The sequence below is a fragment of the Egretta garzetta genome, unplaced genomic scaffold (assembly GCF_000687185.1).
Source record: "Egretta garzetta isolate BGI_Z169 unplaced genomic scaffold, ASM68718v1 scaffold402, whole genome shotgun sequence".
Classification (NCBI taxonomy): domain Eukaryota; kingdom Metazoa; phylum Chordata; class Aves; order Pelecaniformes; family Ardeidae; genus Egretta; species Egretta garzetta.
Genome location: NW_009258823.1, coordinates 476,051 through 487,748, shown reverse-complemented (window position 1 = coordinate 487,748; position 11,698 = coordinate 476,051). Strand labels below are relative to the sequence as shown.

General features: G+C 41.8%; 1 protein-coding gene across 1 annotated transcript in view; it reads right to left on the bottom strand.

The window, feature by feature from the left end:
- LOC104135970 (fibronectin type-III domain-containing protein 3a-like) overlaps positions 1–8,925 on the bottom strand; it is a 46,172-nt gene extending 37,247 nt beyond the window's left edge. Inside the window, 2 exon segments of the mRNA XM_009649673.2 lie at positions 7,755–7,858; positions 8,840–8,925. The gene's annotated coding sequence lies outside the window, so the exon portion shown is untranslated.
- Between the last annotated feature and the right edge of the window lie 2,773 nt (positions 8,926–11,698).

The following is an 11,698-nucleotide window of genomic DNA, read 5'->3' as shown; positions in this document are numbered from 1 at the left end:
CTCTCCCAGCCTGGCCTCATAGCAGAGGGGCTCCAGCCCTCAGAGCATTTTAGTAGCCCCTCAGATCATTTTAGTAGCCCCCCTCTGGCCCCGCTCCAACAGGTCCATGTCCTCCTTGTGCTGAGGGCTCCAGAGCTGGACGCAGGGCTCCAGGGGAGGTCTCCCCAGAGCAGAGCAGAGGGGCACAATCCCCTCCCTCACCCTGGGGGCCACAGTTCTCTTGATGCAGCCCAGGGTAGGGTTGGCTTCTGGGCTGCCAGCGCACGTATTTATATATATTTATTTTCTATAAGTGGGAAAACCCCCGACCTCATTACAAGCAACATACTTTATTAGCATCTTTTACCTTTGGAAAAAAGTAACACCTAGAACTGGATCTGTAGACACAGACATATATGGACCTCATGTACTTTGATAAAGGAAACATTGAGACACTGCCATGCCTTAAACTCCAAAAGATCTCTGGCAAATTGAGACTTCCCAGTATTTTAAAGGCACTCTAGCCTGTCAGTTCAATTTTGCATCAGCTATCTCCAAGGGTTGTTAAAAAGAACAGCAGACTCAAACAAAAGTCACCCCCAACCTCAGGCTAAGGAATAGCCTTGTCAAAAAGATCAAACATTATTTATGAATTCTAAAAAAAAAAAATCTCACCCCTCCAGATTGGAAATTTATGCCTCGAGCAGTTCTGAGGTAGGAAACATTTTGGGGAGAGAGAGAGAGAAAAAAAAAAAAAAAAAAAAAAGATACAAGCTATCCACTCCCACCCAAGTTTTTCAAATAAACAGTATTAACAAGGTGTTTAAGATATCAACCCAATCCTAAAATAGTTCTCCTCTGCCGCAGGACCACACATGAGACATTCTAGGTAGACTGGTTTACTTTTAGCAAGATTAAGGGAATGAGAGACTTAACAGAAACTCACTCACAACTTTAGCTCTGAAGAGACCACCATCACTCCATAACAGTCATCTGTTCAAAACTAAATATATGTTTTGATTAAAATGTTGAAAATAATTTATAACGACACCCGAGTGAATTTGCCTGCGCCATCTTGTACGAAGCTTGGCTTCCAGCCAGAAGGGCACTGCGACTTTGATACTGAAAACGTTCTTGACCACTTACCCAACAAATGTGCTCAGTTTTAATACTTACAGCTGTGAAAAGCCCGGTGTCATTTTGAGCTAGGTAATGCTAGGACCTTGCAATTTTGACCCGGAGTGAGGTCTGTGACCCAAATAAAACAAAAACACCTCAACAAAATGCCCGACCCAACTCCACAGACACACAGTACAAGGCTTCCGCGCTCCGCGCCAAGTGTTTTCTTCCAGAAACTCTTTTAAAATCTTTTTCTCTTTTGACATCTAAAAAGGGGACGAATTCAAAACATTTCTCTGTGTTTTCCGAAAAGTTTAACTGGTAGTTAAATGCTTATTCTAAAGCAGTGCTAATAGTTTCCATGACAGAATATAAAAGTGACCGCAAGCCTTTTATCACAGTCCGGATCGACCTTCTACACTCACAAAGACCATCTGGGATCAAACACAGCAGGCCAGTCGCCAGAAGGACCTCTAGTAACTTCCTAAAAGCTGCATAAAGTTGGCCAGCTCCTGTGGCCACCAACAAGAAGGACCCATGGAGGGGGAAGCCAAGATGTAAATACTCTATAGGAAAGGTGGGGTTGGAGGCGGGGGGGGGGGAAGAAAGCAACTACAGAATTACAGGACGTTTTTTTCCTAAAGACGATTAAATTCAGTACTTCTCTCTCAGGGTACTGTGGGACCTGATGGCCCATAGAAATTCTCCCTGAAGGAGGAGCAAGATGGAGATGGAAAGCCCTCGTATCGTGGGCACGAAAAACCCCTGAAAACGCAGAGAAACAGCAGATACAACACACCACGACGCACGGGAACTCTGACATAAGCAGTAATATCAACTTTCATTCTCCAATCTGGACCAGGTTCCTGATGTGACTGTGCCAGGAAAGCAATAAAAAAAAAAACAACATAGCTCAAATAAAAAACCATAGCTCCACCCTCAAATAGAAGCTACACCAGCAACCGCCCATAGCACTCACAAATTATTTTCCTGCCTGAAACTACGTCTCTCAAGATTTGATAGCTCCACTCCATGGGGACAAAGGCAGCAGATGCACAGTCCGCAGGGCAGTGCTCAGCCTGGAACGGGTTATGTGCATCTTCCCAGTGTCCGCGGAACTTCTTGCTGTTCTTTACAAGAGGAACTCTGCTGTTAAGAACTGTGAGCTGGGAAGAAAGCATCTTCAATGCCCGGAGTAGATCAGAGTTGACTTGATCCGAGCTGTTATTTAACAATATGCTCATTGGTCACATTAGGGCCGTGCCTGTCCTCTTAATTATGCATTTATGAGGCCTGGAAAGATTGCATTAATAGTTTCTATAATGCAAATGTGACATTGCCTTTAGATAAATATTTTCCTTCATTGTTTTAGTTATTTTATGTCTTTCCTCTTATTGCCAGAAAAGCAGAATCATATCCTAAGCACTTCTGTGCTGCTTCCTAAGCGAACAGTCCCATAAACCGAAATCCAGTAGATCCTGAAAGGTCCTATTCCTGCCTCTAGAAGTGTTCCAGAGAACCGAGCACCTCCAAGGACAGAGCCCTTCAAGTGTTTCATTCTTATTTCAACTTAAAAAAAAAAAAAAATGGGAATAAGATATTTTCCAGCTGTACTGATGTTAAAAAAAAATAAATTATTAATTACATGCAGAACTGACTGCTTCTTTCCACCAGCTAGGAAGATGATATGTTCTAGCATAAGCTACGTTGCTTGGTTTAATGTCCTAAAGCTACAGAAAGCATGACATTTTCAAGCTTGTATAAAAAAAAGCTTTCAATAACTGCATTGTAACGACATATTTATTTTAAATATGATTTTCTAAGTGTGAAACTGTGCCCCTTGATTTTCAAAGCATTGTTTTGGTTGTTCAGGCCTTGAAGGAAACCAGTTTATTTACACATGAACAACATACTATTGAAGTGCTATACCCAAATGTCTATCTAAATCACTTAGAAGTTATGGAAGTAACACAGACCATGGTTCATTGTAATTCCCCCAAATCCCCAAAAAACTTCTGACCAGAATCACATGAAAAAGTAGAACACATGGTTGAAATGAAAAAATGATAAAAAATGAGAAAGGAAAACCCCAGGAAGAACAGAAGCAGTGACGGTGTCCTCAGAGGTCTCCTGATGCAGGCATAATGTTAACAGTGGTAAAGAACAGCTGGAAAGCTCACAGGGCATTTCTTTGCACATAAAATACACGCGGCTCTAGAGAGACAACCCTATACTCTTAAGAGCACAAGCCCTCCTGCGTACCTGAAAATCCATCTTGATGCTAATGCAGTAACGGCCACAGAGAAACCTTCACCGGTCAGCAAAAGGGCAGCTGGAACTACACCTTTAAGTAACTACGGATCTGAACAGATGGAAGCAAAATGTTTAAAACAGTGCCAAGATTTACAAGATGGGAACTGCAAGTTTGTACAGAGAGCGCACGTGCTCCAAGATTCTGAAATCCAGGTTAAGCATCTGGAGAACTAAGCACTATTCTTCCCTATGGGAAAAATTTGGTCTTGAAGTGGAACATGAAATTGAATCCGTTTTACGGTAATTTTTTCCCCTCAAAGGAAACAAGTTCTGCCCATTTATTTACCAACCTTCCTCAATTTCAGGGGAAAAAGTTCTGTTTCAAAGAATGGAAACGTCCAAAGAAATGGCCATTGTACGTGCAGACAAGTCCACCACAGCAGGAACACATCTCCCATAGCACCCTCTTCATCTGAGTTTCCCCCCCATAGCGAGGAATACCTGGTTCATAGCAAGGAATAAAAATGTAAGGATGTTTACAAGCTTCTCTTGTAACCTTCAAGTAAGAGCTGGCTGAGGACCAGCCAGCAAAGCAGCAAATTTAAGTGTACCCTGAGCTTGGCTGGTCTACTTTGTCCTACGTGACATATTTCCAGGCACCAAACATGCCACGCTGTGTTTTAGTCCAGACATGGATGTCAGCTTACTGAGCCAGCGAAACCTCCTGGGATTATGCCAGGGAAGCACCAAAACTCAGACCGGTTTAGTGCCAAAGCTGTGTAGTCCCTGTCCTAAATTAACCATCATGGAATGGCAGACACGCACACAAAGTTGGTATAACTGGTATGAAACAAACAAGTTCTGATCCAGAAGTTATTTTCCAAAACGTTTGCATTCCAAATCTTGAACAACAATTTATTTTAAACTCGTCTCTAAAGGGAGAGCAATCATCCAGATCATTAAAACCAACAGTAACAACGCTATTTCCAGGAAAGGCTCCCTCACCATGAGACTGGCCAGAGCAGTCAGCTGTTGTCTAATCCAACAACACAGAAGTAGTATCAGGACTTCACAAGATAAATGCAAGCAGGCGTTTTCTTTCAGGTTCCTGAAGGCCCCAAGGAAAGCAAAGGCAGATTTTCCACTAGCCCCGATTCAATCTGCTGCCGCATATCAAGAGCGTGCTGGATGTAGCCCGACACAGTGTATTGATACAAACAGGCTTTTTAATTTAAGAACTCTCTTACAAGACATGGCTTCAAAAACAAGCGCAAAAATACAGCGAAAGCAAATTCTTCAAATTCTAAGAGATTATGCAAACTTCAAGCAAGGAAGAATTATTTTGATACACAAACTGAAGACCCTTTCCCTTGTGTAACGCGAGACGAGGGTCAGGCTGCAATGCTTTAGCTGCACAGCGGATCAAATTAGTCTAGTTAAAACAGGTTATACTTAAACCAGGGGCTAAAAGACACCAATAAATTACTTAAATTACCACATCCGAGCAGTTCTCATGGTAACAGACCAAATGCATTTTTTTTAGTTCGTGGCAAATGCAAGGCAAAAATGCAAGCATGAGATCATACGCATGAGGTTGAAGCAAACAGTCGCCCAGCATTTGCGACAGGCCAGGAACGTGCATATACGTTATCACCGTTCAGCCGATGCGTGGTAACACACTAAAATAATGTGCTTCTATGGCTGAGCTTTAAATATTTACTGGTAAATCAGTTACCCTGCCGAATCTGGGGATGTAATCACACCTTTGCATAAGAACCTAAGTGTAAATTATCACAGTTGTGAAGAATCTAAGGATGACAGTTTATATATAGGTTTTAATAAAGCTCATATTTTAAGAAATCTGGGCATTAAAAAGCAAAATGATGGTTTACGACACACCAAAAAGTTGTTTACATAGCATCTTCCAAAACCGAGTCATTCTTCTAAAGAATTATCGCCCTTGACGTTTTGAAGTGGGACAAAAATACAGGCATCGGTAAACAGATTAAACCTTCTGACGAAAACAGCCATTGTGTTCGATACCAACATGTACCGACTTGCAAGTACTTAAAGACTACTAAAGCCACGGCCATCCATGCAAATATTCAAGGCCGCCTTTATTCCTTCAAGTACCCGTAGTACGACGAACCCAACTGAAGTTACACATGAACAGTACCGATCGCTTCACTCGTCTGGAACACTTTAATGCTTCACATAGCAGAACTGGTCCCCATGAAGAGATACCCATGTCGAAGCTACTTCATAAAGGGCACTAAAAGCAGATAAAACTACTGCATCCAAACTGGTAACCCCTTATTTAACGCGGTTAAAGGATTTTCCTCCCAAAATACCTAGTCAACAAGAGACTGTAACGTGGTTACCAGGCTTTTTTTCTTTGTATCTTGTAAAAAAATCCATCTGCCGATTGATCTGCTCACAGGACAATTTCAACTTTTCTCCCCAAAGACTGGTTTTGTACTTGTGTAGTTTCACATCACATTCTATTCTGCACTACCATTTAGTTCTTTACTTTATTTCTTCTGTGGCATTAGACAATTGTGAACCAAACACGAAAGGGCTTGGGAAAATGGGGTAAACTCCTCTTCAGGAAGTTGAGACCAGCGTATTACACTTGAATTTTGGTGCACAGTTGTAACATGAAAACTAAATTAGAGGGGATCTAACCTCAGCAAAAATACACCCCCATCACAGAATAACTAAAATCTGCTTGGATGCCTTTCCATTCAATAAACACCACATTAGCTGTGATGTAACACACACAAAAAAAAAAGAAAAAACCTATTTCATCCTCTGAAGGCCCTAAAGGAAAGCAAAAGCGGATTTTCCACTAGCTCCGAACCAATCTGCTGCCGCAAATCAGGAGTGTGCTTGATGTAGCCCGACACAGCGTATTGATAAAAACAGGCTTTTTAATTTAAGAACTCTCTTACAAGACATGGCTTCAAAAACAAGCGCAAAAATACAGCAAAAGCAAAGGATTTCTTCAAATTCTAAGAGATTATGCAAACTTCAAGGAAGGAAGAATTATTTTGATACACAAACTGAAGACTCTTCCCTGTGCAACATGAGAAGAGGGTCAGGCTGCAATGCTTTAGCTGCACAGTAGATCAAATTAGTTCAATTAGTCTAGTTAAAACGGGTTATACTTAAACCATTACAAAAATGCAATTTCATCCTCTAACACAGCTGATGTGCGATCGCTTTCCTCAAGGCAGAGGTCGTGTTAGGCTAAAGAATACACTACTGTAAGCTATATGCAGGCAACGTCGCACATATAGCATCAGGAATTTGTCAAAAGCCAGTGTTAAGTGGCAACTCTATAATGGTTGTGTAGTATCAATGGATCCCCATTTTGAGCAACACGCTCCCTCCTAATCCGCAGACAGATCGTGCAACACAAATTCAAACATAGTAATTTGGGAGATCAGGCCTCCCCCAGTGCAAGAGGTGGTTCTATACATAAATGTTCTTTTTAGAAAAAGCTCGATTATGGTCTTCAGGACATACATCAAGTCTCTAAAAGATGAAACAACTACTTTAAGTCTCTACATCAAAAACGTGATTTCTGATTCACAAGTACTTCACAGTGCATCTGCTTATTCTCCTCCTGTGTAAAATGCACTGTTCTAGCCAACGGCTTCTAAAACTTGTCTTCACTTTTCACTACTTGTATTTTTAAGAATGCCATTGCCACGGTTTCGTACGGGTTTCACAGTACTGTAGATCAGAAGATTATTCACAGGAATCTTTGTTAAAAAAAAAAAAAAAAAAAGGTTGGAGAATTCTTGCTCTCACAAGTGCCATGCTGATGGCAATTTTCTGACAGATTTCTTTCCGCTTTTCCAGCGGGTCAGTTCCATGACCTGATCAATTCCATGACTGAGGAGCTCACTGCCATGAGCTCCACCTAAAACCAACGTGTCTGAGCAAGGCCACCTCGTCGGTCACTTATCAGTACACTACCACCCACTTGAGCTGTTTTCTACACAGGAAATGCACTTTGCTAAAAACAGAATTTACTTTCTTTATCCAAAGGCCAATTATGCAAGTTTCTCCAAGACCAAACTTCCAGCTAAGGGGGTGGGAGGAAGAGAGAGAAAGTAATGTGGAAATAAAGATAAGGTTGCTAGCTTATAAAATCAATAATGTTTATGTGGAAATATTGAACAACTTCTTACCTCAAGAACTCTATCAGTCCTTCCTTCCCTAATTTTAAAAGTATATTGAGAAAAATTTGTTTCCGGGGGGGGGGGGGAAAAAGTCCCAAGTTTAGAAGTCTGTCAAATACTTTTATATTATTTCACCTTAAAGTGTAACTTAGAGACTTAACAGGAAAAAATGATTCATAAAATCTGGGAGAAGAGTAAGTTATGTCTAATTACCGTTGACACTCTCCTGACTTGAACTTGCTCGTGCTGATAGACGTTACCCCGTCAGTGCCTGCTGCAGTATGAGCAGTGTGCCGTACTGTCCCTCGGTCTTCTTTCTGCAGGCAAGACAGAAGTAGTTTTCTTTTTAGTGACTTGGCAAGCATGAAGTCTTCAGAAAAAAGGTGCAGAAAACAACGCACATTCGATAAACCAGCAAAAGACATCAGACAACACCCAGCAATTCACTCCACCAGAATCAGCAAATAAAACTCAAGGAAGACTCTATGGGGGAAGAACCAAAAGACCTCATGCAGCTGCCTTGTGTTCATTCAGTACGTACAGAACGCAAAACCTGACAACTGAGTAAATGCCGCACGTTCATTTAACGCTGTACTAGCCAAAGACACCCCACTGCTTACACGTTGATCTGATTAGTGAAAGGTAACTTGAACGCTATGAAGATGGCTCCCATGTGAAGCGCATTCTGTGGCAATTAAGTGTATTTACTTACTTACCTACTCGATGCCCTATTCCTCTATGTAACAATAATGATGAAAAAAAAAAATCCATTTCCAAAAAGTATGTGACTGTATCCAAATTTAAATTAGCACGAACATATTTACCCTCTGATAGGGGATGTAAAAAAAAAAATGACATAAATTGCACAATCTGGAAAACACAACCACAGTTTACAGCCATGGGGCAGCCCAGCTTTATTCTAGAGACTGTTCCACTAAAGATGCTCCACCAGTGGCAGGGGATGAAAATAGTACTACTGTCCATTCAAGATGTTATATTTAATAAGGTAAAAGTAATTTCTCAGGCTACCAGATGGATCCAGGACCAAACTCCTAAACACTCTGCGCACTGAGGATTATGACTTGCGCTGTTTTGGCTCTCCAAACGTAGGAAGTCTTTACAAGCATTAGTCAATCCCCATCAGAGCTTTTCTAAAGATAAAGCTCGGGCACCTATGTTTTGAGGTTTGACTGGAACGAGTCAATCCCCATCAGAGCTTTTCTAAAGATAAGGCACAGGCACCTATGTTTTGAGGTTTGACTGGAACACTCCAAGCCCTTGCTGCCCCCACAGCTCACCGAGTGGTTCACGGATGAGGCGGGCTCACTTTGCGCCGAGCCAGCCAGCAGAAGCTCGCAGCTTCCTCCAGCAAACACAGCAGAGCCGTTGTTATTTTCCCCAGAAAGGTGACACTGTCTTGAAGCCGCAGATGTTTCTGAAGTCACAGCCTAATAAATGTTCCTCCTGAACTACTTTTAATAAGACGTGGGCAAAAAAAAAAAAAGCATCAGGCCACGATGCTGGAAAAGTGAATCTTGAGCAAACAGAGGCATTTTCCACATCAATCAAGATAGCGGGAACAATAGCAGATTTACATTAAGATTGAGACGGACCGAGGGCTCCGAGCCAGTGGTCTGTCTTTGCTGGTCAATACACAGAAAGGATTGTGTTAGCACCACTGAAAGAATAAATTATCGCTGCTTTTACAATAAGCTCTTCAAGAATGCAATAAAGAGTTCAGTGTGTGCTCCTCACGCAGGAATCCAAAACTTTTCAGTTCAAGTCTGGCTCGCAGCAAAGATAACAGCTGAAAATGAACCATCCTGCCCTCGGTAAGCTTTGTGACAGCATGCTAAAAACAGGTGAACAAAAGGAAAAGGTTACTCCTCTGATCTTCACCAGCCTTGCAACCACAGCAATGAGCAACCACAATTTGAAATACCGATGGGTCAGACCTGATCGTTTTGAGACACGGCAAAACTAGAAGTGAGAAATGTAATTTTTTCCCTCAAGTGTCTCGACTGTCGCAGTATTACTAATGCTGAGGTTTTCTCATCTGCTTCCAGAGATTAAATTTAAAATTCTTCTCCGATTAAATGAAACGATGACAGGAAATTAAGAAAATACGTAACTAGGGAAAGCCATTCTTACAATATTTCATACTGGCTTATGACTTTGATGCAGAATATTGTAAGAATGCCTTCCCAGCCTTCTATTTTCTTAAAAAAGTTACCAGCTTACTTCTACAGTTTGACAAGAACTCTTCCAAGCTGGGGAAATAGCAGGTCATCAAATAAAAGTGCCAGTTTCTGTCTTCCAAGCTTAAAACACGCATTTTAAATTTGCTTGAAATTCACCCAAAGGGCTTCCAAAACCTTCTTCAATAACAGGCGTACAAATGGGTCTACAAATACAGGCGCCGTACCCCTCAAACGTACTGCGTGCCCACGGGGGGGGTCTGCCACAGCGAGGCACTCTCCCTGACGAGCAGAATTTTTACTATTTGCACAGTACATATGGAATCTTGTTTGTTTTGTTTTGGTTTTTTTTAAGGACTCACCAAACCTTTCCTAAAAATAAACACAAAAAGATGAAAGATTGTTGGCATGGGTGTGACAACCCACACAGTCAACACGATGCAAATGCTAGGCTCCCAAAAAACCCAAACAAAAGACCATTAAAAGCGTTCTATAGAACATTTATAGTCAACTTGGTGGCAAATTTGGTTTCAGTACAACATCAAAGAAAGATGCAGTTTGTGATCAAGGGTTGTGGCAGGAAACGCATTTTGTGCGGACAAAGTCATCTTTATTCTCTCTGAAGGTGAATACACCGGGAGTTATTGTTTTAAACTATTCTAACACCCAATTCCTCAAAACCACCGGCAAGTAAAACTCTGCAGCAAAACGAACTCCCAAATTTTACAAACAAAAATAAGCCACCCTAATACAACAGGAGCGACAGCAGCCTGCAATAGGTACCTGCACAGATACAAAGCCCAAGGAGTTGGAAATTATTCCATTTCATTGTCAAAGTGCTACTTAATCGCAGTTAAGGCCAAGTTTTCCCAAAACTTGCTGCAACAATACCGAGCCTACAACCAAGAGAGCGACTTGTAAGAGCTTGCTCCAGGAGACGTCTGAGAGGGTCAATGCAAGCCCTATTTATTCACACACCGCGGTATTAAGAATTGCAAACTGAGATCCCGGACACGGAGGAAGGCAGAGCAGATTGCTTTCAGCTCAGCTTTAAAGAATATTAGATTTATGTGATCCTAACTAAGGAATTATTCCCAGACAACAGCAGCATTCCAAAACTTTCAGAGATTTGGAACACGGTAAGGTAAAAAGACCTTTAAGAGAGGACAGTGGAACAGCTTGGCTGTTTTTCAACATGCATGAGTACACACACAGAGCCTTGAGAAAGTCAACATCTTTCCTATTTTACCACCTTATCCTTTTTCACATCCCAATTACAAAAAAACAAGGAAAGGAATGCAAGTGTGGGAAGCAACTCGGGTTTTGCTTCTTACTCACAAAGATACCGAACAAAACAGCAAGTACTTTCTTCGACGCTGGATATTAACTCCAAGGTCAATTTATTGGCTTAAAACACAGAGAGGATGCTTCCCTGGTTAAAATGCTAATCTGAGTCTCAGGAAATCTAGATTCAATTCCCTGCCTCACCACATACTTCCTGCGTGACCTTGGGCCATAAATATTTCGGTGCCTCAGTCTTTCCATCTGTGACTGAGATAGTATTTCCCTATTGAACCGCGCGTCATAAAGATAAATACATTAGAGGAACATTAGGAATCACAGACCGCGGGCATACCCGCACCGAGGAACTTATCTGCAGCAGATCTGCGTGTCAATATTCACAGTTAGGTGTCAGGTAAAGGAAGGAAGGACTGCCAACGTTAAAAACCCCTAGCTGCCACGGGACAGAAAAGGCACAAAACATTCCAAGAACAGCCAGAAATCGAAACCTCAATTATGAGAAGAAGTTAGCTTTACAGACAGCTTCCATCGCTCCAGCGAGAAGTCCGAGCAGCAAGTTTTAAACGGAAACAAAACTCAGAAACCAGCTGAGCGCAGGCTGCTCAAGGAAGCACATACACCTGCCAGCGACGCGTTGTCGCCCTGTTTTCCGAGATG